Raw genomic sequence first — 25,211 nt, forward strand, 5'->3', positions numbered from 1 at the left:
CACGCACCTGAACCAAATTGTAGCGAAAAGACCACAATCTCAAAGGTAGGAGGTCATAGGGAGGGAGGGCACACCAGCAAGCAGGGGGAGAATGGATATCTCTGAATAGAGAAAGTGAGTGAAGAACTGGAGGAAAGAAGACAAAGGGAAATGGAAGGGAAGGAGAATGAAGAGTAGGCTAGCAGAAACTGGAAAAGTTGCTGTTCATGCCACCCAATTGGAGAGTGCCCAGACAAAAAATAGTGTTATTCCTCCAATTTACAGATGGTGTTGGTGGGATAATACATCAGTCCTTGGACAGACGTGAGCGGGGTACGGAATTGAAATAGTTGGCCACTGGTAGATCCCTGTCACTGATGCAGACAAGGTAAAGGTCCTCAGTGAAGTAACTTCCCTAACCCTAACACAATTTGAACAGTGGGAGAAAACCAGAGTACCTGGAGGAAACCCACATAGACACAGGAAGAATGGACAAATTCCTTACAGATAGCACTGGATTCAAACTTCAGTCACTGGTGCTGTAACAGCACTATGTTAACTGAAGAAGATATATAAAATTTGGCTCAAAGGAATTTAAAATGTCAGAAGATGGGAGCAAATTGGGCATATGACTTGTTAAATTAATCTGTTTTGAACTAAATACACAGATGAAGGTATAAATTAGGAACAGGAGCAAGTCATTAAGACCCTCAAGTCTGCTCTATAATTCAATAAGATCACAGCTGGTCTGATTAGAACCTCAGTAACATTTCACCCTCTCAATAACCAATAAGTCAATTAACTCTCTCTTGAAAAGATCCCAATCCTAATTTCTCCTCAAATGAGTATTTTGCATCAAACTTGTTTTTCCAGTGTTTGAGAATCTCTGGTAAAATACACTCTGAATTGGATGCAATTCTTCATTTAAGGTATTTTATGCAAGTCAAATCAGTAAAGTATGGGATAATTTACTTTCCCTTCCAAGCAACCAATTTCCATTCTTTACTATCTTATTAACTTGACTCATCACCTTATTTTATGATTTCCCACCTTGTTTAGTTCTGAATTAATTTATATTTTGCCTCATCTTGAATGTGGATTGATACACATTTTGGAAGATTGGAGTCATGTGCATTCAGCTGTGTGTAGGTTAATAGTGTTTAGTTAATGGAACAAGGATAGTGTGATCCAGAGGACTTATGTTGGGGAATAAAGTGATGCTTAATGAACTGGCAACATTTTTTTTTCTAATCACACTGCAGCTCTGCACTGTGCATTACCTAAATTGCTGATCAATTTGAATCTCACCCAAGGCATACATATTTCCCCAAGAATTCTTACCATTAAATCTTCCTTTTACACATCATCTTTCCTGGTGGACTGCTGTACACTTCTCAAGAAATGGAAATGGGATTTGTGCCTGCTCTGCTATCTTCTAATATTTGGGTGGATCTTTTACTTCAATATCATCTTTCTTTGTTAACCATTATTTTGAGGTTTCAAAGTATCAAATAATCTGTGTCAACGCTAGTAGAAAATTACCAAAATAAATACATAACAGTATTGTCCAATTTTGGAGCTACAAGTGAAACACTTCAGTTCTGGTTCTAACCTTGGATGGAGATTCTCCCTGAATCTATTTATCTCTGAATTGACTAACCACCAATCATTTTCGTGCAGAACACCGATTGCATCGGAGGTGCATCTCCCTATTCCAGCACTTGAATTGACAAGAGACAGCAGGAGATGGGACAAAGAGCTTTTAAATGTGATTAATATGGACTGCAATTTAATGGTGGGTCAAATGGTCTGTTTCTCTTATCCCCGTTTCCCTTTGGTATCTCCCTCTGCCCATCACCCCTCTTTGCTACATCAATACCCTACTGTCCGACCCCCTCCATCCTGTCCTCGTTATCCTGGCTATCTCCCTCTGCACTTTCGATCTTGTTGACGGTTCTAGTCAGAAACGTTGACAAGTCTTTCCCCCCCCCCCCCCTCCCCTCCCCTCCCATTTGGTGCTCTTCGACCCTCCGAATTCTAACAGCACATTGTCTTTTGCTCCAGGTTCCAGCACTTGCAGTTTCTTGCCAGTCACTGGTTTGTTTCCATGTTGTGTAACTCCACGACTTTCACATAGATACCCTGATCTCGTGGAGAAACTTTTTATCCAATAAAATCCTCATGTCCCAAAGGAAATGCGCTCTTCATGGAGCCCACTATTAAATGAAGTTGCATCCGGGATTCCTTCCCAATGACCAATGTTTAATCGTGGCTGCGATGAAGCTTGCTGATGGTATGTCTTTAAATGTCTGCAGCGACCACTGCAGAGTTGCTGCTTCCGATCAGTGAAGCAAGCCCCTTGTGATTCTGCCCGTAGTGGAACAAACCAATGAAGGGAGAGGTGCGAGAACGCAACTGACTTTGGTGCGCGGATCGCGTGAACGAAGCGGGAGCGCGCGTCTGCATACCAGCCTGCCTGAGCAGGATTGTGAAGTGTGTGTGTATGTGTGGGTCGCTGGTTCTCCCTCACCCGTCCTCTACTTCTCTCGTCCATCTGCTGGATTTTGTTTTGTAAACCACGCCGTGGTCCTCGAACAAGCCACCAAAGGAGCAAGAACGGGGGAAAAAAGGAAAGCAAGAAAGAGGGGAAAATGCACATTTCAGTTTGTGGCATCGTCCTGATGGGAATGGCTCTTCTTCTGATTTCTCAAGGTACTGGCACTGAAAACTGATCCGCTTTATCTCCCTCAGTGAACGGTGGTTTGATTGTCGGATGGTGACCCCGTTGTTTAGAAATGCTCTATCGAGTTATAAACTTTTGCTCGGAGGATCCGCTAGTTTAAATGTATGTTTTGAGGCACGTCGTTTAAATCTTGCATTGCTTACGAGTTGGAACCTTCAAGTATTACTTTAGACTCACTGCCGGCCAAGGGCTTGTTGCGACCACATTCCGGAACGTTGTATGTTTTTTTTAAATCGGTCCAAATTATTTTTTTAAACAAACGATTGCACCCATCTTGAATGAAGGGTTGAAACTAATGAGAGGTTTGGTTTCAATCTCCACGTATGAAGTGATCACTATCTCAAACTACGCACGCTCCGTTTCGTTACGCTTTGGGTCACACAAGAACCCATTACTCAATTGCATTTATTTAATTACTAAGACTTTTTTTTTGAAAAGGAGGGGTTTAAAGGAATCTCCACGTTCGAGTTAAAGGCGTAGTGTTTGTTTCGTGCCTCTCTCTCTCTTCCCCCAACCCCGGCTTTTAAGGAGCTTGATTCCTATATCACAAGGCTATAGTAAAAGGATCCGTTCTGTCAATAAACGTTTAACCAGGAGTTTCTCTCTTAAAATGAAAGTTTGGGTGCGTATTCCTGCGGTTCCAGGTAACCGTCTTTCCGCTGCCTCCTGTCAGTTTACCGGGATGTCTTTTTAAACAATAAATGGAGGCACCAGGACAACTTTCGGCGCTGCGTAACATTTAAAAGGACAACTGCCCTCTTTGGTTTGCCTCCCGTTGTAATATTCGTCCGCACATACTTGAGTTCCCGTTTACTGAGGGTTATCTCAAGTTAAAATGTCACAATCTTGCCACATATTAACTGTGTGTTCGTCTTGTCATTTTGCGCTGTTTGACGCGTTGATGGTTGAGTGGCAACTTAAAAAAAAAGGAACAGCCTACAATGGAGTTTCGAGAGTGCAGAGGGTAAAACTGCATTTCGGGGTGGGGGGGGGGGGGAGGAGGAATGGTGACCATGTGCGAGTAGGAGTATTAATTCCATCCCAGCTTCTCCATATGCAGTTGCTTCGCTGTTTAAACAGATTGGTCGAGCCAGTAGATGCAGTGTATCCGTGCGGAGAGGGGTGGTTGATAATGAACTGGCGCTGATTAGTGAGGAAATGATTCGTTGAACTGCGTAAAACAGGCTGAACTATTTGGCCCCTGATTAATTTGGGCTGAATTGGTTCGGAATGTCCCTGCCGCAACCAAAGGAGCTGTTCTTTCAGCACCGCCTGGGTATCGCGACCTGATCTGTATTCAAATGATGTCCTTTCTATTCGGGTCTGTTGTTTTCCACTACGACGGGATTTTTTTTAAAACTGTTTTTAAGAAAACAGAAGTCAAGCTTGTAATATTAAATAAACTGCATATATCCGGTCTTCCCCTTATTTTCCGAGTCTGAAACGCCGAAAGCTTGCCGCGTTCACTGCTTGTCCAGCAGATCGAGTTGTTTCTGAATTATCCATAGCAGCATTTCTCAACCTTTACCCATAACAACCCCCCCCCCTCCCCGAACTCGCATACCGTCATTGGGTGTTCTGTGGTGAGTGAAGGATTACTTAAGGCTGTATGAGTGGGTAGAAAGGCTGCAGACACTGATCTATAGGTTCTGCACCTTCCCAAATATCCAGCTGAAATGACATGCAAACGCAGGGCGTTCATGATACTAAATGGTACCAAACTTTATCCGAATAACTGCGACGTATAACCTAGCTGTTCGGAATGGCGATATCGATCTCACTGGATGCTGCCAGGTTTCTCTCTCTTTCTACCCCCACCCCCACCCCCACCCCACCCCCACCCCACACACACACACACACACACACACACACACACACACACACACACACACACACACACACACACACACACACACAGAATGAGTTTAAGAATCAGTTGTCTTGTTTCTGCCCCCTCACTTGAATTAATAGCTTAAACCCACTGGTTGACTCCTAAACGCATGATCCACTGATGTTACGCGGGGTTTCTATTTCTTGTCCTCATGTCCACTTTTATAACTAATGGGTCACTTTACGTTCTGTTCTTTCTCGGCTGCCAACATCGGCTTTCTTGTAATTGGTAGATGTGCTGACGTGACAAACAAGACGTAGCACTTAACGACAAAAGATGTACCAGAACCTTATTTTATCTGACGATTCTCTGCTACGGTGTCGTAACATCTAGGAGTTCGACTCGTAGAGGCAACAGGAAACCTGGCTGCCTCTAGATTTAAAATAAGATTCAGCTCTGCTAGTAAATCGATTTGTTCTGGCTCCCTCACGAACTGATAACAAATATAACTGTAAACTTTTTTTTTGTATGCATCCAACTGCAATGAAAACAGACACCGAATAATCTCAAAGCATGTAGACTGTAAAATATTGCTCTCCTTTGATAATGCAGGAAGTATGTCAAATAATTTTGAACAGAATGGAAGCTGAATGGAAAATACGCAAAAGGCAGTAAAATTCGTTTTCAGATTTAAAAAAAATGCAATCTAAATATATTGGATGTTTAAACTCAGCACTTTGAATGTGTTGGAATGTGCTTGCCTGACTAATCGATGAGGGTTGTTACATTTCCAAACTTGAAAATTTCTTTTGGAAATATACAATTGCATTTAATGGAATATTTTTTAAATAAAAAAAAAACAACCATGGTTTTCAATTGGATTTGGGAAAGTTTAGAGCGGCCCTTATTCCCACCTTGCTTAGATGAGTGTAATGTGTGTGGAGGGACAATTCCTCTGCTTGTCTCATTAGTTTTGTTGCTGCCCAATTGAAATTGGATAAATGGATAGAGAGTACTGAATGTAGAGAACCTAACTGCCGCAAAATACCATAGTTCAAAACTTATCCATTAACAAGCTGGTTAGACAATTTTTCATGTTATTGGTGGGTAATATGTTAGGTTCTTAGAAATGTATTTTCTTGAGTAGAATTAGGATAATCCAGTATTATTTTAGTTTACTTCCCCCAAACCTGATTTTTGAGGTTGCAAAGGTAAACTACACACCAATATTGCATCCTGTGGCACCACTGAATAGTGAATGGAATCTAAGCCAAACTTATTAGGTGACTCTTGTTGCAGGGGAGAAATAAGTTTTCTGGATTTCCTTGATAATCTGGGAAGCTGGCCAGCAGGGGATGCAAGGGAGCAGTACCTTTGAATTGGTTGAGAAGTGAAAGTCTAGGTCAGAGTCCCCAAACCTTTTAGACAATTGACCCCTTCGTGGAATTCTTGATCCCTCATTGACTCCCCAAGCATGGAATCCCCCATAATTGACATTCTTTGTATATCGGGTGGGGGTGGGGGTGGGGGTGGGGGGGGGGTGGTTGCTGGTAGGGGAGAGTGGCTGGAGTGGGGAAACACTTCATTCTTCTCTGCTCTGTCCACCCTTCTTTGACCTCCTGTTCAATCTAAACTTATTAAGAGACCAAAGATAACATGGCAGCCACCAAGGCCAGCTCTCATGAGAGGTTGGCCACCTCTGCCATAGGCACTATTTTCTGTAGATATGCTCCTGCTTTTGACCACAACATTTCCAATATCACCCCCCCCCCCTTTACTTCCTTGGCATTTATTGACCCCTTGGATAGTCTCATCAACCACTTTGGAGACCCCTGCTCTAGGTGGTGCATGATGAGCAGAGCAGTGAAGGGAAGAGGAGAGGACTGGAGGTGCAAATCTGATATTCATCTACCTCTGTATAATCACATTTTGATTCTAATGACTTCAAACATGAGTATTTTGTGAAACATGTTAATATCATGCTTCAATAAATAGATAGTAAGTTTAGCTTGATAATTTGGTGTCCTATTTTTGACCTTTCATTATCTATTCCAAGATGATTATTTTTAAATCAAAGACTCTAATTCACCCTCCAGTGCATGAAGAGCATTTGGGTTGAGGTCAATATATTTACTGCTTTTCTGTCAATGGCTGTAAAGGACAAAGCGTTTAGATTTTATCTATTTCAATGCTTGTCTCTTTGGAATTGTATGCAAGTCTGAGAATTCTTGACAAAAAATTGGGGGTGGAAACACCTTGTGTTTCAATTTGAAGCAGCTGTGACAATTGGCCATTCTACCTACTTTGTGACCAGTTATTGATCCAATTAGCATAAATCATCCTTGCTGGAAAATCTAAGTAGAATTATGATATTTTAATTTGACTGCTAGAATGAGTCATAATGAAATTGTTGAAGATGTAATTTATTTCTGCAGGTATACAGGGAAATAATTCCAATGTTATCATATTGGTTTAAAAGCCTTGAAACCATTACCCAACATTAACACAAGTTCACTTGAACATTTTCAATACTTTATTTAAAAGAGTCACTGGTTAATTGTTTAAGTATAAATCATCCAAAAGCAAAGCAAAACTTTTTTTACATCTTGCTGAAAACAAGACAATTATTTTGAACAATAGCAAAACATGATTGAAGCACATTTCAACAATGACACCATGTCACGTGCAAAATCACAATTCTGAGTTTGTTAAATGTTTACACTGTCAAAGTACTGTTGTGGATAGAAACACTTTGAAAATGCAGATATCAATCAGATCATGTTCCAGAATGTAAAGATTATAAATCTAAATAATGTTGGCTTTAATAATGATAAATTGACATTCAGAATGAATGGAATAATAGTGTTGGGATTTCCATAAGGTTGCGTGTTGGTTTTTGTGAGCTATGCTGTTTAGAGGTTCAGTCCCCAGGAATCCACAACTTTGATTGTATGACGATCGAGTCAAGTTAATTGAGAGTAGAACGACATTATTCCGCAGTTATAATGTGCAAAATGGATGGTAGCTATTTATGGAATAAAGTACCATTAAAGATGATTATTCATTTGATAGTTCATGTATTTAGCATGAAAGTAATTTTACAAACCCAGAGGACTCAAAAACCCAACAGCAATAGAAATTCACCAAGACAATGTTCAGGAAAGTTCTTTGCTTTAATAGTCCAATCATTCACTTTTCACTTCAAGTTCATCGGTATCAGGCAATTCTCATACTGCACACAGAATTTAACATCTATGAATCTTCACCAGTTACTGGTGCTTAAAGTTAATTGTTGCTCATTGGACACACAAAAACTGATTTCCTCCAATCAGTCATTTCAGTGTCTTGCCAAAGAAACTTGTCCCATCATGGGTTTTCCAAATGACAACCTCTTCTTCCAGGTCACCACAGAGATCCTTGTTACCCTTATTTCGGGAGAAATACTCTTGCCAGTGTAAGGTAAAACATCATGAGATGGGAATGTGTAAGGAGTTACCCTGTACAGGGCTGTAACAAGAAGGGGAGGTGTCCTTGTACTCCTGTTAGGTAAAACATCATGAGATGGGAATGTGCAGGGCTGTAACAAGATGTGAATGCATCCTTGTACTTACAAGATAAGAGAGACATTGATGGATTGAGAGGCAGGAAGCTAGCAGGGAAAGGATAGCAACAGTTTTAGTCATTGGACAAGTAATGATATGATGATGTTCTAAGCACATATCCAAGGGTATAAAAAATCACCATTTTGCTGATAACGGCAGAATGCATTCTCCGACTAACATGGTTAGTCGCAAGTGTTACAATCCGGTAATAAAGAACAAAGAACCCTGATTTCGACTCAGCCTGGTGTTTGTCTCACTCATTCATGAACAAAGCAGACCTAACACCAGCCATTTCCTCTTATAAGGACTACAAGGGTTTTAAACACGCTGAACTCGGGACCACAACCCATATTCACAATGGGGTTTTTCAACAAGCCTGCCAGCTTGCCATTCTGCAGCCTCAACTGCTACTGTAGTCTCTCCCTCTCCCAAAGAGAAATTACCTGTTTGTTTATTCTCTCTCTGCCTGTAAAAACCACATGTTCTCTTCCATGACTTCAAACCCAATTTTCAAAAGATCTTATCACCATCTTGAGCCTGGACGTGATCAACATTATGTTTCATTTGCACTCCTTTGTGAAGTTCTTTCCAAAGCAGTTCAATTGTCTGTGCAAAGCCAACCAGTGACACAATGTCTAGCTTCAACAAAGCTCTTGCATTTTAAATGTGATGTCTTTTGTGAAGTGTTGCTCTGTGAAGGGTAACATAAAATTAAACCCCCACAATCTATCTTTTAAAGACATATTTAACCGATAACCATTCTAACATATCCCATAAAAGTAACTGGTCTGTAAGGTGGATAATATGTAAAATGGATATTACTTTAATTTCCTTTTTGGTAATTAATATTGTTAATGTTACATTCTCAAACTGAGGTTTGATTAAGTAAATGTAGTAAAGAAGACATTATCATGGTGGAGCAAAAAATTAAATGAGTTTTCAAATCAAGATTTTTACACCTTTCCATTATGTAAACCTTTTTCAAGATTCTATCATGAATGATCCTTCAAAGGGTTCAAAATATTTTGTAATGCAATTCAACTGTATTCATGGTTTTCAATGATCTGGTAAAATTAATAATAATTTGAGTGTATTCTTAAAGTGCCAGATTATTCGCTGCCATCAGATATGGTTTCAAGTAAAAAGAGTTGGGGGGGGGGGAGGGGGATGATTTTTTTTATGGTCAAAGTCACAATCAAAGAACAAGGAAATGGAATTATTACTATTTATCCATATGGATATCAAAATAACAAATACTTCTATCAGAGTCAGACACAAGTGGAGTAAGCTTTGAAGTTTCATCATGCGAACATTGATCAATGGAGAGTAATATTCCATTTGAAGGTATCTTAGTTTGCACTTCTCAAAGTGGAAACTGAAGCTATATTCATTCATTCCACTCTTGAGAGTGGAAAATAAAAAGGTGTTTTTGGAAATCCTATATTTAAAACAAAATCATTTCTAATAGCCATAAAATGAAAATACATGATGTAGAAGCTTTACTTGAGAACATCTGTGAAGATTAAATTTAGATGACCTTGTGAACAAGCAACATGAGTTTAGGTTATTCACAAGTAGCGTGATTTCAATAGGTTAAGTATTTGTGGTATATCATTTGAGATTTTATGGGGAACCTAGGTGTCCTTTGGAATATCACCATGGTGCAAAATTAGTTCAATTCAGCAGAGTTGGCAACTGTCCCAGAAGAACTGACCTGAGTTAATAAAAATGAAGTATGCTGTCTGACTAAGAACTAGGTTAGTGGATTTACAAATATATATGTTTGCTAGACTTCATACTGAATGAACAAACAGAAACTAGATTTAAAAAAAACAAATGTAGTCCTAAAAGTTGCTTGGATAAACTTTTTTCCTTCTCCCAAAAGTAAGTTCTTAACAGATGCTGCATGTCTTCCTGAGTTTCTCCAGCAATTTTCTATGTTACACTGCAACCCCACCGACTATAGACTTTCCTGTACAACTTGAGAAACCGATTTCTGTTACAATAGATTGCTGACTTCCTGATGCGAAGACTTGTGCAGTCAAGCCACCTTTATTTATTGTTCATACCATGCTCGCACGGAAAAGATGAGATAACATTTCTCTAGGACCACAGCATATTTACCTAGATACAAGTTCGAATAGACGTTAAACACTAAAATATTAAGCTATATACAGAAACAGTCCACAGTATCCTATCCACAACTGTTCTTGGAGTTGAGGGGTCTGATTGCTTGGGGGGGGAAAAGCTATTGCCCAATCTGGAGATAAGGGCCCAAGTGCTGCAGTGCCTCCAACCAGATAGCAGAAGGGAGAAACATTTACATGAGGGGTGTGTGGAGTCCTTCACAATATTTATTGCCTTTTGCATGCATCGTATTTTGTACATGTCCTTCAAGGTAGGAAGGGAGCCCTTAATGATCTTTTCTGATGACTTCGCTCTCCTCTGCAGGATCTTGTGGTCCAGAGGAGGTACAACTTCCAAACCAGACAGTGATGCAGTTGCACATGATGCTCTCGATACATCGTCTGTAGAATATAGTGAGAATGGAGGGAGGGAGATGAACTTTCTTCAGCCTTTGCAGGAAGTGGAGATGTTGCTGGGCTTTCTGGCTATAAAACTGGTGTTAAAGGCCTAGGTGAGATTCTCCACCAAGTTCATTCCAAGGAACTTGATACTCTTGACAGACTCGGCGGTGGAGCCATCAATGGTCAGTGGAGCATGGTTCCCCTGCCTTCCCCAAGCTGTCTTGAAGTCAATAACCATCTCCTTTGTTTTTTTAATAATTCAGATACTTGTTAACTGTGGACTAGTCCGCTATTAAGTGCACCTCCTCTCTGTACACTGACATCATTCTTACTGATCAGACCCACAACTGTTGTGTTGTCAATTAATTTTTTTTTAAATTTTTCACACTATGAACCATACTGACCAAAATACATAGACATTTTTCTCTTGAATATATAGTGTCATTTTCTCCCCTTTTCCCCCCTCCCTCACCCCCCTTCCCATTTATTCAAAGTTCAATCTATATTAAACCCATTAAACAATGTCATCACTTTATAAAAATAAACAAGAAATTTTTGTCTTTTGCCTTTATATATTGAGTCAGTTCATTTTGTTGTCTTCTCCTTCTGTCATTTTAGGTGGTAGAGGTCCGTGGTAGGATTTCTCTATTGTGTTTCATGTATGGTTCCCATATTTGTTCAAATATTGTGATGTTATTTCTTAAATTATATGTTATTTTTTCTAATGGAATACATTTATTTATTTCTATGTATCATTGTTGTATTCTCAGGCTATCTTCTAATTTCCAGGTTGACATAATACATTTTTTTTGCTACAGCTAAGGCTATCATAATAAATCTTTTTTGTGCTCCATCCAAATCGAGTCCAAGTTCTTTATTTCTTATATTACTTAGAAGGAAGATCTCTGGGTTTTTTTGCTATATTGCTTTTTGTGATTTTATTTAATATCTGGTTTAGATCTTTCCAAAATTTTTTGACTTTCTCACATGCCCAAATTGCACGTATTGTAGTTCCCATTTCCTTTTTACAGCGAAAACATCTGTCTGATACTGCTGGGTCCCATTTATTTAACATTTTGGGTGTGATGTATAGCCTGTGTAACCAATTATATTGTATCATGCGTAACCTCGTGTTTATTGTATTTCTCATAGTTCTAGAGCATAGCTTTTCCCATGTTTCATTCTTTATCTTTATGTTTAGATCTTGTTCCCATTTTTGTTTAGGTTTACAGTTTGTTTCCTCGTTCTCCTTTTCTTGCAGTTTGATATACATGTTTGTTATAAATCTTTAAATTATCATTAAGTCTGTAATCACATTTTCAAAATTGCTTCCTTCTGGTTATCTCAGACTGTTTCCCAATTTGTCCTTCAAGTAGGTTTTCAGTTGGTGGTATGTAAACACTGTATCGTGAGTTATATTATATTTATCCTTCATTTGTTCAAAAGATAATAATTTATTTCCAGAAAAACAATTTTCTATTCTTTTGATCCCTTTTCTCTCCCATTCTCTGAAGGAAAGGTTATTTATTGTGAAAGGGATTAGTTGATTTTGCATCAATATTAATTTTGGAAGTTGATAATTTATTTTATTCCTTTCTACGTGAATCTTCTTCCAAATGTTGAGCAGATGGTGCAATACTGGTGAATTCCTATGTTGCACCAATTTTTCAACCCACTTATATAGTATATGTTCAGGTATCTTCTCCCCTATTTTATCTAGTTCTAATCTGGTCCAATCTGGTTTTTCCCTTATTTGATAAAAATCTGATGGGTATCTTAATTGTGCTGCTCTATAATAATTCTTAAAGTTTGGTAGTTGTAAGCCTCCTTGTTTGTACCATTCTGTTAATTTATCTAGTGCTATCCTCGGTTTCCCCCCCCCCCCCCCCTTTCCATAAGAATTTCCTTATTATTTTCTTTAGCTCCTTGAAGAATTTCTCTGTTAGGTGAATTGGTAATGATTGAAATAGGTATTGTATCCTTGGGAAGATGTCCATTTTAACACAGTTTATCCTTCCTATCAGTGTTAGTGGTAAGTCTTTCCAGTGCTCTAAGTCGTCTTGTATATTTTTAATTAATGGTTGATAATTTAGTTTATATAGATGGCCGAGATTATTATTTAGTTGTATACCTAGGTATCGAATTGCTTGTGTTTGCCATCTAAATGGTGATTCTTGCTTAAACTTTGTGAAATCAGCATTATTCATTGGCATTGCTTCACTTTTATTTGTGTTGATCTTGTACCCTCATACTTCAATTGTTTTATGTAGTTCTTTTATTGATGTTTCTGGTTCTGTTAAGTATATTATAATGTCATCTGCAAATAGACTGATTTTATATTCCTTCTCTTATTTTTATCCCTCTTATTTTATTTTCTGTTCTTATCAGTTCTGCTAGTGGTTTTATAGCTAACGCAAACAGTGAGGTAGATAGTGGACATCCCTGCCTTGTTGATCTGCTTAATTTAAATTGGTTTGATATATATCCTTTTACTGTCACTTTCACCAATGGTCCCTTAATCCAATTAATATATTTCTCTGGTAGGTTGAATTTTTGTAGGACTTTGAATAAATAATTCCATTCTACTCTGTCAAAGGCTTTCTCTGCGTCTAAAGTAACTGCTACTGTTGAAGTTTTGTTTCCTTGTACTGCATGGATCAAGTTAATGAATTTATAGATATTGTCTGTTGTTCGTCTTTTTTTAATAAATCCAGTTTGATCTAGTTTTACTATTTTTGGTACACAGTCGGCCAATCTGTTTGCTAATAGTTTAGCTATTATCTTATAATCTGTGTTAAGTAGAAATATTGGTCTATACAATGCTGGTGTTAGTGGATCTTTCCCCGTCTTTGGTATTATTGTAATTATTGCTGTTTTGCATGAATCTGCTATGTTTTGTGTTTTTTTTTTCAATCTGGTTCATTACTTCCAGGAGAGGAGGAATTAATAAGTCTTTAAATGTTTAATAAAATTCTATTTGGAGTCCATCCTCTCCCGCTGTTTTATTGTTCGGTAGTTAGTTTTTAATATCTCCTGTATTTCTTCTATTTCAAATGGTTTTATTAATTTATTTTGCTCCTCTGTTTGCAATTTCAGTAGTTCAATTTTAGTTAGAAATTCATCTTTTTTGTCTTCTTTCCCTTCATTTTCAGTTTGATATAGTTGTTCGTAGAATTCCATGAAGTTTTCGTTGATCTCTGTTGGGTTATATGTAATTTGTTTGTCCTTTTTCCTTGATGCCAATACCGTTCTTTTAGTTTGTTCTGTCTTAAGCTGCCACGCTATTATTTTGTGCATTTTTTCTCCTAGCTCTTAATACTTCTGTTTTGTCTCCATTATGTTCTTCTCCACCTTACATATTTGTAGTGTTTCATATTTTTTTTTGTCTGTCAATTCTCGACTTTTTGTTGTATCTTCCTTTATTCCTAATTCTTTTTCGGTATTTATTATTTCCCTTTCCAACTGTTCTATTTCTCGATTGTAGTCCTCCTTCATCTTAGTTACATAACTTATTATTTGTCCTCTGATGAATGCTTTAATTGCGTCCCATAGTATAAACTTATCTTTCACTGATTCCGTATTGATTTCAAAGTATATTTTAATTTGTCACTCAATGAATTCTCTAAAATCCTGTCTTTTAGGTAGCATGGAGTTTAATCTCAATCTATACATTCTCGGTGGGATGTCCTCCAGCTCTATTGCCAATAACAGGAATGAATGATCCGATAACAATCTAGGTTTATATTCCGTTTTCTTAACTCTTCCTTGAATGTGGGCTGATAACAGGAATAGTTTTATGTCTACCCAAATAATATGAGTATTCTTTTTCCTTTGGGTGTTGTTTCCTCCATATATCCAAAAGTTGCATTTCCTGCATCGATTTAATTATAAATTTGGTTATTTTGTTCTTTCTGTTAGTCTTTTTTCCAGTTTTTTCCATGTTTGAGTCCAAATTAAGGTTAAAATCCCATCCTATTGGTATACTCCCTTGCGTATCTACGATCTTCAAAAAGATATCTTGCATAAATTTTTGATCTTCTTCATTAGGTGCGTATACATTGAGTAAATTCCAAAATTTTGAATATATCTGACATTTTATCATTACATATCTCCCTGCTGGATCTATTATTTCCTCTTCTATTTTGATTGGTACATTTTTATTGATTAATATAGCTACTCCTCTGGCTTTTGAATTATATGATGCTGCTGTTACATGTCCTATCCAATCTCTCTTTAATTTCTTGTGTTCCACTTCAGGTAGATGTGTTTCTTGCATGAATGCTATATCAATTTTTTCTTCTGTAAATTTAACAGCTTCTTTCTTTTGATTTGGTTATGTATTCCATTAATGTTTATAGTCATATAGTTCAACATGGCCATTTCATACTTTGTTTATCTTTCCTTTCTGTTTCCTCATCACCACCTTTCCTCCTTATCCATTTCTGTTTTCTTTTTTTGAACACATTTTAAGACAACATTTCTAAAACATAAAATATTTCCATTATTCCCATATCTAAAATTCCTTTAACCCCAATAGTCCCTCCCCTCTCTGAGTTGCCCTTTGTCCCTTGTCGGGCAACCACATCTCCCCTCTTCATTTGGATTTGCGAAATCGCCTTCAAGCGTCAACTGATTTCGCAGTGACTGTAATTCTTCCCCACCCAGCCCCCCCAGAAAAGATTTTAATCTTCATATATAACAAAGGTCACTCTCTTAATTCCCTCCTTACTTCCCTTTCTTTCCCTTCTTCTTTCTTACTTATATTTTATTATTCTTTATATATAGTTTGTTGTCATTTTTGTTGTTACATCTCTTCATCTCTCTCTCTGTTTTGTAGGTGTTCTGCAAATTTTTGTGCTTTTTCCGGATCCGAGAACAGTTTGCTTTGCTGCCCCGGGATAACTATTTTAAGCACCGCTGGATATTTTTATATAAATTTATAACCTTTTTTCCATAGGGTCGTTTTTGCTGTGTTAAACTCCTTCCTCTTCTTCAGGAGTTCAAAACTTGTGTCTGGGTATAAAAAAATTTTTTGACCTTTGTATTCCAGTGGTTTTTTGTCTTTTTTTTCCATTGCTTCTCCAATATATTTTCTCGTCGTATATCTTAGGAATTTTACTAGAATAGATCTTGGTTTTTGTTGTGGCTGTGGTTTAGGGGCTAATGTTCTTTGTGCCCTTTCTATTTCCATTCCTTCCTGTAATTCTGGCATTCCTAGGACCCTGGGGATCCATTCTTTTATAAATTCTTTCATATTATTTGCCTTCTTCATCTTCCTTAAGGCCCACTATCTTTATACTGTTTCTTCTACTATAGTTTTCCATTATATCCATCTTCTGAGCTAACAGTTCCTGTGTTTCTTTAATTTTTTTATCAGATTCTTCTAATTTCTTTTTTAAGTCATCTACCTCCATTTCTATGGCTGTTTCTCGTTCTTCCACCTTGTCTACTCTTTTTCCTATTTCTGTCATGACCACCTCTAATCTATTCACTTTTTCTTCTGTACCTTTTATTCTTCTTTTTATTTCACTGAATTCTTGTGTCAGCCATTCTTTTAATGTTTCCATATATTCTTTATTTTTTTTTAATCCATGTACTGTTCCTTCCCTTCATCGTCTATTTCTCTCTGTAGAGTTTGATGTTCTCCCTCCTCTTCTGAGTCCACTCCAGGATCTGTGTCCGTTACCTCTGTCTCTTCTGATTTTCTTGAGTTGTTTATTTTATTTTGTTGTGTATTTTTGTTTTTATCATTTTTATTAAAGCTGTCTTGGTGTTGGTCTTCTTCCTCTGGGTTAGTCATCTGTTGTTTCTCTGATTTCCTATTTTTATTCTCTTCCTTCTTGTTCCCGTTATTTTCCATGTTTTCCCATTGAAAGTCTTGCTATCGTGTTATATTTGTCTGTTTCAGCTGTGGAGATTTACTCTTCAGCTGTTCCCCCCCCTCCCGTCAGTGTTGTTATTGTCTTGTGCATCGTGCATGCTTGAGGATTCGTGCATGTGCGGTTGCACACTTTTGTTTGGCTCCGTGAGCCATCTTTGTAGTCCTGAGTTCGGGGTTTCCACTGACCTCCGGGAGCAGGCTTCTCTCTCCGTGGCGGGCCTCGTCATGCAGGTAAGGCCTTCACCTTTCTCATCCGATGTCTTTCCTTCTTCTTCCTGTTGTTTTTGGTTTTTCTTTCTTTGCTGCCATTTTATCCACACTTTTATTTTTAATTTATTATGGTTTCTGTGTTTGTGGCTTTTTCTTTACTTTTGAACTTTTCTGGAGAGGGCTGGCATTTTCTTACCGGTCACTACTCCATCACGTGACTTCCCCGTGTGGTCAATGAACTTGATGATGTGGTTTGAGCTGTGTTTAACTGCACAGTCATGGGTCAGCAGAGTGAACAGCAGTGGACTAAACGCACAGCCTTGGTTGGGGGAGGGAGGTCTGTGCTCAGTGTGATGGCCTTGGAGGTGCTGTTACTGAACTGCAGGGAATCTAGTTATGAGGGGCAGTAGAAACTTGATGAGCCCTATGACAAGCCACTCGAAGCGCTTTACGATGATGGAGGCAGGACACAGACCAACGTCTTTGACACGGGGACAATGGTGGCAGCTTTGAAGCAGGTTGGGAGCACTGTGCTTCTCAGGGAGATGTGAAAGATGTCGGTGAGAACATCTGCTCGCTGAGCATTCTGCTGGGAATGTTATCCAGTCCAACATCTTTCCGTGGGTTGACCTTAATACTCCAAGTATTCAGAGGTCAAACAATGAGTGTAGGAGAAATTCAGCTGTTGATCATACGTGTCCTTCCATTGTATCCTGCACCCTCTTCATCCATAAAAGACTGCTCAATTCCTCCTTTTCTGTTCAGGGGAAAAATAATTTAAACTTTTTTTAAAAAAAAGTGAGAGGATTGGGTTGATGAATGGGAAATATAGAATTAATAATATGGTGATTGATATGCAGAGGGTGGGAGTAATTAAATGATCTTGGATAATATGTGTCTCACTGCAGATTGGGCTATAAGAGGAGGTAAATAGGAGGCAGATAGGAGTAGAACATTTGCTAGAGCAACATAGATTTCAGCAAAACTTTCAACACATGAAGCCGATTGAATTTAAAACAAGAAGTTGGATCTAATGGAATGACAGAAAGCCAAGGTAACAATTTATGGTGCGTTTTGTGTTTGGTGGTGGGGAGGGGGGTGAACTTACAATTTTAAGGATCCGCATGGCCTTCTTTTAGTTTACTCAATGAATTGAATTTAACTATATGGGGCATGAAGATGATGCAATAATTGTCTGTGGATGCCTGGGAGCAGGAGAGGTTTACTTTGTGGGTGAGTATAATGGATTGATTGCAAATGGAATGCAATTTAATACAGAACAAGTTACTGTACATTATGTGGTGAAGTACTCAGGCAGATTGAATGGGAAAAATACAAGGAACCTTGAGAAATGTGATGGGGATGCATGTTGGCAGAACTACAAATGTTGAATGAAAAGTCAAAGGTGTTTTTAATAAGTGTAAATGATGGTCATTCAGCAGAGAAATGGATCCTTCTCCCACTCAGTCCATGATGACCGTCAAGTACCTATTTATAAATTTGTACTTGTGCCATTCACACCAGCTGATCCATCTCCTTAATTATTCACCAGCTGAGACATAAAAAGCAAGGGTTGAAAGTTTTTGCTGGAACTGTATGGATCAGCTAGCATCTGTGGAAGGTGTTGGATAGGATGGATGGACAGACAAGTTTGATCAACAGCTGAATTTCTCCAGCACAAAGCAAGACTGAGAGGTGGTTATCAAATACATTTTGAGTTCCCACATTGCAAATAAAACTTAATTGAACTGAAAAGGATACAGATAAAATTTACAAGAATGGAAAATTTAACTACAAAAAAATATTGGGGTTTTCTTGGGAATTTGAAATGTGAAGTGAGTAATGTGAAGTGAGTAGACAATCAACATGGCCTACTTTGGGAGAGGGCTCAAAAACTGGGAGGGATAGAAGCATAGTCAACATAATTGATGGAAGGGAAAATTTACCAGAGTGTGAGAATGTCAGATTGCCTGAAAGGGTGAGAGAGGCAGAAACCTTTAGTTTGTTTAGAACTGTAATAAAACTAGGATGTGTAAATGAAGACCCACCCCTATACTGAAAAGATGTAGAACTAGTGATGGAACAGCTTTCCTCAAACAGGACTGATTTGATGATATGAGTGGTTGTGTTATAAATATTCCACACTAATCGTGATGCAAGATTTGGCTTGTCACTTCATTGATGCCATCCTTTAAATATTTGCTTTTCCCATCTTTTTATGGAAATTGCCATCCAAATTCATGCTAAAGAATTGTTAACTTGGGGGGGGGGGGTGGATGGTGGGAAATCAATTAAATCAGTCATTGGATCTGTTGAAGGTTGACAGTATTTTGGATTGTCAGAATGAATTGGGGTCCCAAGGGACCTGTTTAAGCATTTTTTACTCAATTTCTAAAGTTGGGAAATCTCAAAACATCAAAAGCAAAATAAATCTGCAACTAAAGTAAAAATTAGTTTGTGTGGATGTGATCAACTACAACTTAAGGGCATATAATTGTTAGCATATTGATTGCTGAGGAAGAAGCCCTTGCAAATTCTATCGCTTTTGGATGTTATTGTTAGTTTTTGCATTGGACAAAAGTACCAGTAGTGCAAGGCAAATTAGGTGACATTTGTTGATTGAGACAATTTGTATTTCGTGTATGTAATCTTGGAAATTAGTAACAAAATTTAAGGAAGAAGAGTGAGGGTAAATGAGAAGTGATAGGGAGCAAAAATATGGTCTGGGGTAGGACAGAAATGAGGAAAGTTGTGTTACAAGATGGAAATGGATTGCAAATGAATCAACTGACTCGGTTAATCATAATTGTATCCAAATCGGAGGCACAAGATAATTGTAACAAGTTGACTCAGAAACCTGCAAGATGGTAGTTATCAAAATTTTGATTTCAATTACACACTTATTGAAGAATCCATTACCATTTCTAATGTTTATATTGAGATTCATTGGCACACCATAATAATTTCAGGTCAGACTGGGAGCTATGCAGTTAATTAAAATAGCAAGTGACAAAGCTTGAAGCATGGCACAGAAACGTCAATTATGACTGCACTTTCAATTTGAAGGGAAATCTTTTTCACAAAAGGTAGCTAAATTGTTTAAAAAAAAGACCAAAAGCTCATAAAACCTGCCTTACTCTCTTTTTCCCTCCAAGAATACATTTGCTGTTTCTAAAATTCATGGAAATCGAAGTGGAGATAACGTCTTGTAGATAAATGGGATGCCTTTTCATTGGGCAACTATCTGAGATAATTTTTATCTTTTTGGAAAGTATTTCAATATTTTAAATGTTTGGTTTTTTTTGCCCTCTTCAGGATCATTTGCTTGTTTAAAAATTTGTTTTAATCTGTGGGCCAATGCCCATTAATCTAAAAGGTGCAAGTGAAGGTCAATAATCTCTATCATTTAGAAGGAAGACTCCAAGGTAACAACTTTGATCATTTGGCTATTCAAGCAGACTACTTATTCTGCTGACAAGTCCTCAGCCTAGCAGGGTTAATGGCTCTTTCACTCTTGTACCCAAGAGCATTGTTTTATTTTAAAGTGTTAAATAATTTGAAACAATTTCATAGGTTTGTAGGTTTTACAATAGAGTTTTTGTAACAAGGACACATTGTACAATCAGTAATGAATACATGCATCAGGAGGATGGTGTGTTGAAGACAAATACACCCTTGACTGATGGGGGTTACGCCCAACAATCTTCTGTCCAAAGTTGGAGAAATTCTAACATGATGGTTGACTTGTCTCTAAATAGATTTAGAATGGAGTTGTTTTGGGCTTCTTGGAAGTTAATTTATTTTAAAGGTCATTGTTTTAGTTGTGTTTAAGTGGCTCCCATATGAATTGTGCACATTTCTGCAAACTGATATTGATTTGAGAACACTTTGTGGTTTCTTGTTTCATTGGAAAGGTGGCAGAAGGTTGAATTGTTCATTCAGCACTTAACTTTCACTTGGGATTTGATATCATTTGGAGAAAGTTCCTTGTTGAACTTCTTTGAACTTCAGTTCCATTGTGTGCTTCAGGATGGTTTCCACGAGAGAATCAACCTGTTATCACATCAATGCACAAATTTGATAAATATTAGGTCCTGATGTTAAATCAACATTTTTGCAGCAATGTTGTGGAATCTCATTAATCAACATAATGCAAAATCCAGACAAATGTGTGGTGTTGACCATTTGGTATGAATGCAAGTTTTAAATTGTTGATGGGCAGAGGGAAGCTAGCTGTTTTCCTTATCAGCTTGAGCTGATAAGAACCTTCTTATTTGGGAAATGAGTAAAATACTATTAACCATGATCACCAAATTCCCAGAAAATTCTAAGGAATGTATACTTGTTTGCAACAGTCTGTTTGAATGTTGTGGAAATCTAGGGAATGTAATATTTGCTTTTATATACACCCCCCCCCCCCCCCACGCCATTGGGGAGGAGAGGCTAGTGGGTTGTGGATGTGCTTTTTGCTGTAAATGAATTTGCATGCTTTGTAAAGTGATTAAGATCTATTTGTGCAGCTGTATTTTTTTTTCAAACAATGAAAAGTCCACCTTAACATTGGAGGTCAAATTTAAGGGAAATTTATATAGTTTATGGGAGTACTCTGTGGCTCTAAGTCGATAGTTCATTGTAAGTGGCCATGCAAGTAGATAGGGTGGTAAAGGTGCATTGTATGCTTGCTTTTATTGGGCAGGGCATAGAATGTAAAAGTAAGGAGGCTATATTACAGCTATCTAAAATGTTGCTTTCACCACACTTAGAATTTTGTGTGCAATTCTAGTTGTACTGTTACGGGATGTGGAGGCTTTGTGAAAGGTGCAAAATACATTTACTACGATGCTGATTGTTTTGGTAGGGAGAAAATGAACAAACATTTATTGTTTTCTTTGAAACTTAGAATGCTACAGCACTGTACAGGGCCTTCAGCACCATCCCTATGCCATAACCCTCTATTTTTCTTTCATCCATATGTCTGAGTCTCTTAAATGCCCTTAATGTTCCAGCCTCCACCACCATCCCAGCAAGACATTCCAGGCATCCACAACTCTCTGCATTTATTTGTAAAAAAAACTTACCCCTAACACCTCCCCTAGGCTTCTCTCCATTCACTTTGTACATCTGACCTCTGGTGTTGGCTATTCCTGTCTGGGGAAAAAAATGCTGGCTGTCCACTTTATTGCCTCTCATAATCTTGTAGACCTCTTTTTCTCCCTTCATTCTTCTACGCTCCAAAGTAGTCCCAGCTCTGCTATCCTATCCTCATAAGAATTATTTTCCAATCCTGATAATATCTCCTTTGCATCCTCTCCATAGCTTCCACATCATCCTGTAATGTGGTGATCAGAAATGAACACATTACTCTTAAATGTGGTCTTGGAGATCTGTAAAATTGCAACATCTCTACTCTTGAACTCTATTAATGAAGCCCAGCATGGCATAGGACAACTTAACTATCCTATCAACCTGTGTGGCGACCTTAAGAGATGTATGGATTTGGTCCCCAAGTTCCTTCTGTTCATCCACACTTTTAAGTAATTGACCGTTAACCCTGTATTCAACTTTCTGGTTTTTCCTTCCAAGATGCATCACGCCACACTTGTCTGAATTAAGCTCCATCTGCACTTTTCTACCCAATTTTGCATTCTGTCTATATCCTCTTGTAACCTTTGACAATTTTCGACTCCATCCACAATTCCTCCAACCTTATCATCCATAACTTACTGACCCATCCTTCTGCCTCTTCATCCAGATCGCTATAAAAATCACCACGAGCGGGATCCCAGAACAGATCCTTGCAGTACTCAAATAGTCACTGACCTCCAGGGGTCCTTGGAAGATCTGATAGGGATGTACAAAATCTTGGGTAGGTTGAAATGGAAAGCTTTCCCCAGGGTAAAAGCTTCAATGAAATTTTCTCTCATTCCTCTACATCAGTGGTTTTCAAACTTGTTATTTCCACTCGCACACCACCTTAAGTAATCCCTATGACATAGATGCTCTATGCTTCAATGAAATTTTCTCTCATTCCTCAACATCAGTGGTTTTCAAACTTGTTATTTCCACTCGCACACCACCTTAAGTAATCCCTATGGCATAGGTGCTCTATGATTAGCAAGGGAATGCTTAAGGTGGCACATGAGTGGAAAGAAAAAAGGTTTAAAAACCATTGCTCTACATACTGAAGAATGCAATCCTGATTTTCTTAATCAGATGACATTCCAACTCTTCTCAACTTACCCAAACCCTGGAACCAGTCTAATGAACCAACATCAAAGCTTGGTTTGAACTGCATTGTGTACAGTTTTACTTGACATTGTTTTAAACAATATTTATGGAAGTCCAGAGAATATTTGCATGGATGATACCAGAAATAATAAAAGATGAACAGGCTGTGTCTATTTTCTCTCGAGATCTGAACCTTGAGATAGGATATAATAAGACCTTTGGTGTTTCTGTCCCTCCCAAGTGGAAGCACTGTCTCCACTGGACAAACAATTCTCTTCATAACAGAGGACATCAACATTAGATATTTATCAAGAAATCCAGAAGAAACATTCTAATCTAATACACTGTTAGGTTGTAAAACACATTCCTTCAGGGAGCTGTTGAAGAGCAGACAATGTATTTAAAGAAAGGCTGGACAAAATGAGAGTGAAAAGAAGAGTTGCACTGATAGATTTAAATGAGCAAAGCCAGTAGAAGTTTGAGAGGACCAGGTACCTCAGTATGATTGGGCCAAATGGCATCAATCTGTGTCTGTATCTTCTGAGTTTATTCATCTATACTTACCAAGAAGCAAAAGTATCTGCAACTGTACAGTGTTTCATTAAAAATGATGACTCTCTCCACAGAATCTAACCATTTATTTCCTGCACAAATTAGCACAGCATACGTCTTCAAAGGATCCAAGGGTGATAGATTACGATGTCTTCCAAGGATTATACTTGCACTGGATCACTGGATTCATTGCAACAAAATGTATCTTTGTCAAGTGAAAATAGCTGGCCTCAGTTCATTTGTAATGCGGGCAAACAAGATACTTGACCACATTTATCATTCTTGGCTCTTCTAGCCTTGTAATTCCCACTTTCTCTAATTTGTTTTCCTTTTCTTCTAATCGTCTATGTTGAAAATTATCCTTGTGCTCTTTGTGGGAGGCTGAGAATGTGAATGAACATTATGTGTGAAGCACCAGTTAATGAAGTAGACAGAGATGATGTAGTCAAACAATAATCATAGCTTTTTAATAATAATACATGGCCAATGTCAGTAGGGCAAGGCTAAGCAAGAGGGAGAATGACAGCTCAGCAGAGATTCACCACAATGTGGGTGCAACAACAGGCTGAACAGCAGGCAAGGGGGAGAACCCTGGGAATAATAAATTGGTGAGTTTTACTTCTGTGATGTGCAAACTATTCTTAAGGATACAATCTATGAGCATTTGGAGCAGTACATTCGACTCAAGAATAGTCAGCATCGCTTTGTGAAGGTCGGGATATGCCTCACAATCTTAATATGAGTTTTTGAGGAGGTAACAAAAGAAATTGAAGGTTGGGCAGTAGATGTTGTTTATATGGAATTTAGTAAGGCATTTGACAAGGTCCTCAATGAGAGATGTTCAGGAAGTCGCGAGACTTGGGATCCACTGAACCATGACTGTGTGGATTTAAAAATTGACTTGCATGTACAAAGCAGAGTTGTTGTGGGTGGCAAGTTTTCTGCCTGAAGGTCAATGGAGTTCTGCAGGGATCTGTTCTCTGATCCTAGCTCTTGGTGGTTTTTATAAATGACCTAAATGAAGAAGCAGAGGGATGGGTTAGAAGTCTGGGGATGATACGAAGAATAGTGGATAGTGCTTAAGGTTGTGGTAAGATACAAAAAGATATAGTCTGGATGCAGAGTTGGGCAGAAAAGTGGCAGATGAAGTTCAATATGGATAAGTATGAGTTGGTGGTTTCAGAAGGTCAAACCAGAAGGCTGAGTACAGGGTTAATGGTCAAATACTTAAGTGTGAGGAACAGAGGGACCTTGGGGTCAAATCCTTGGATCTCTCAAGGATGCTGCACAGGTTGATAGGATTTGTAAGAATGTCTGTAAGATGCTGGGCTTGATTAACAGGGGGATTGAGTTCAAAAGTCAAGAGTTCATGTTGCAAATCTACAAATCTCTGGTGAGACAGCACTTGAAAGTATCTGTTCAGTTCTGGTCACCTCATTATAGGAAGGATGTGGAAGCTATGCAGAGGAGAATTACCTGGGTGCTGCTCGGATTGGAAAATAAGTTTTGAGGCAAGTTAGTCGAGCTTGGACTTTTCTCTTTGGAGCACAGATGGATGAGGGGAGATTTGATAGAGACTGACAAGATTATGAGAGACATAGATAAGGTGGACACCCAGAGCCTTGTTTTCCCAAGGTAGGAATAGCAAACACCAGTG

General features: G+C 38.3%; 1 long non-coding RNA gene across 1 annotated transcript in view; it reads left to right on the top strand.

Annotated features, from left to right (window-relative positions):
- Nucleotides 1–2,420: 2,420 nt before the first annotated feature.
- Nucleotides 2,421–25,211, top strand: part of LOC138741813 (uncharacterized) — a 458,841-nt gene continuing 436,050 nt past the window's right edge. Inside the window, exon 1 of the long non-coding RNA XR_011343787.1 lies at nucleotides 2,421–2,691. This is a non-coding gene — a long non-coding RNA (uncharacterized lncRNA). The remainder of the gene's footprint in view (nucleotides 2,692–25,211) is intronic.

This window comes from Narcine bancroftii, chromosome 8 (genome assembly GCF_036971445.1).
Source record: "Narcine bancroftii isolate sNarBan1 chromosome 8, sNarBan1.hap1, whole genome shotgun sequence".
In the NCBI taxonomy this organism is placed as follows: domain Eukaryota; kingdom Metazoa; phylum Chordata; class Chondrichthyes; order Torpediniformes; family Narcinidae; genus Narcine; species Narcine bancroftii.